Here is a 2,875-nt window from a genome sequence, read left to right on the forward strand (position 1 = left end):
AGTACCTAAGGAGAAGAAGGAAAAGAAGAAGAAAGAGAAGAAGAAGAAGGAGCCAAAAGCGAATGGGGGCAAACGAGTGTCGTCTAGCGAAAATCCACACACTGCACCGACCAGGCCTAAATCTCCATGTGTCATTTGCAAGGGAGACCACTATCACAGAGATTGTCCTTGCATCCCTCGGATCTTAAGGGACTGGTCTCCTCGTTTTCACAACCCGGTGTCGTCAACCTCTGATGATCATGTTGAAAACACACCGTCAACTAGTGAAAGTGAAGCCCCAGGAGAAAAAGGAAAATATAGATTTCCTTGTAAACTGTACGAAGGCGATCATGCCGTCCACTGTTGTCCCTTCTTAGGCGAAGCTAAAAGAGTTCTGGATGATCGTCCGGTTTCACCGTTACGACTTCCTCCTGGATATAAAAAAACTCTTGCTGAGTCCGTCACTAGTTGAAAACCCGGCTGGCCCGCTCAGGTGGTCGGATGAAGCATCTATCATTGAAGATAAACCATCTGAATCCATACCAGACGAGAGTCAAAAGGTCGAGGCGGCAGTTGACCCGGTCTTTCCTTCAGATGTTCCATCTTCAGATGATACAATCACTGAAAAGAACAAGGATGACACCGTCCAAATTCTTTTCATAAGCATAGACTCCAACGAACATGGGGGCAATTTACCTGTTCCTTTACCAGACGAAGGAAGTTCATCAGAGTCGTACCCGGCCGTCTATTTGGTCCCACCTCCAAGCAACCTAGTTGTCTCCTTCGACTGGAATCAACTAGGCAGACCCCGCTTACCGGCTAGTGTACCATTCCGAATCATTGTTCAAATATATAGAATGGTTATGGCTGGTACCATCATAGATGAAAGGGCTTCTATGAGTATCCTTTCCTCAACTGCTTGGAAAGCGCTTGGTTCGCCATCGCTTTTGCCTGAGATGAGAAATCTAACAGGCTTTGATAAAGGAACCAGTCGACCGTTAGGGATCCTTCCCGATGTGCCCATAACATTGAGAGGGAAAACAGTTCACATGAACGTAATGGTAGTCCAAGGACCCCTGGATTACAATCTACTCCTTGGATGAGACTATATTTATTGCATGGGAGCAATTGTCTCCTCACTCTTTAGAGTAATGTGTTTTCCGCACGAAGGAAGAGTGGTCAAGCTTGTAGACCAGCTTTCATTTCCCGGATCATACAGAGCAAATAGTCATATACCATCCCTGAATGGTCTTTTCACGCAAGAAATGTCTCAATCTCCAGTCCGTCCTCCCGATGAGCACGAGTGATTCGAGGGGACATGACTGAAACCCAGGGGGCATGCACCCTGGTCTGCTTCGGCAGGAAAACTTTGGGTATATGGTAGGTTTCCGTGAGAGAATATGACTAGTCTGTACCCCCGTCCGTGATTGGAAGAGGGGGTTACTCTAGAACAAGATTCTCTTGTCAAAGTTATGTGAGTGGAGTAGCCTCCTTCACTCACCTTTGTCTATTTCGGTAGACATCGCCGAAGAAGTGTTTTGTTTGTGTTGTAAATGGAGCAATCTTTGGTAACCTGTAAGAGGTAGGCCTCTCTCGTTAAAATAAATGTTTTAACGGACTAAAGAAGGGGTAACCTTGAAACCCTGTTTTATACCTGGGGGCATGCAAGCCTTTTGGCGTGCAAGCGAAGAGAGACTATTTATTTTTTAAATTTGTAGGACCTCCAACCCTTTAAACTCGTAGGATTGATCGTCTCCTAACTTGCATAAAGAAAGGATGTGGGACAAAAATCTAAAAGTTGCCGTTTTATATGAGACATTCTTATCACACGACTGGATTAATCGAGCAGTTTTAGCACATAGTTCAAGCTCATTAAAAAATAAACATAAGACATGAGCAAATGTTTCCCCCCACATTTAAGCTCATTAAAAAATGAACTATTCCCCGGTAAATAACCATCGTGAATGTAGTACTTCAGCCGTTAAAGCCTTGGTCGTGTTTGCACCGTCACCTCCACTTTTCATTGGCCGATCATTCACCTCCATTTGATTGTTTACCCATTTTGAGGAACAACTGCGAAAATTGATTTCACTAGCCATCCTTGTGACACTGTCGTGATTGGAAAATTCCAAACCTTACCTGGAATCAGCTGCTACCCGTTTTATCACTCGTTCCTCAAAAGACGAGTCTCCTTTAAGCTCTTTTCAACTGACTCGTAAAATATGAAAAGATTGCCGAGCCATTGGCCTCTCCAGCTCGTTAAAGGGACAGGAAGTGCTATCCCTCCTCTAGATTTTAATCTTTTTGGACCTGAGGGATTATTACACAAAAAGATCGAGCGCTTGTTTTGTTCGGCTTGTTAAAAGTATCGAAAATTCATCCCCTCTGTATTGTTTTATACTTTTTCGGACTTAAGGGATTAGATGACGAAAAAGGAATTTTGGAGTTACCTTTACGTCCCTTTTCAGACTCTCTAAAATTGAAAAGGACCGAGTTATCTTTGTCGTTAAACTCGTTAAAAAGATTAATAGCGACAAACTTGTCTATAGACGAGAACAAGTTCCACTATCGCTAGGCTCGCTAAAACATAGCGATGGGTTTGCCCGAAGGGAAAATTATAGAACAAGCATATTTTATCCTCCTCAAGCTTGACAAAAATAAAGAGGTACTGGTCAGCAATGACTCGAGAAAATTGGGAAGAAAAGTCAAAGAAACTTTGTTGGTAGCAAGTCGCTCTTGAACATGACACTTCCACTCCGTGTCCAAGTCGGGTTGGGTTGTTTCATTCACCGGTCACATCACCATGGTCATGCCATACCATCCACATTTGGGGTTAATGCTACCAATCCATCACATCAGTGTCGCCGATATGTTCAAGAGAAGTCATTCAGAGAGT

This window comes from Pinus tabuliformis, chromosome 1_1, assembly GCF_031772625.1.
Source record: "Pinus tabuliformis cultivar Carrire ecotype Pingquan chromosome 1_1, CPIR1, whole genome shotgun sequence".
Classification (NCBI taxonomy): domain Eukaryota; kingdom Viridiplantae; phylum Streptophyta; class Pinopsida; order Pinales; family Pinaceae; genus Pinus; species Pinus tabuliformis.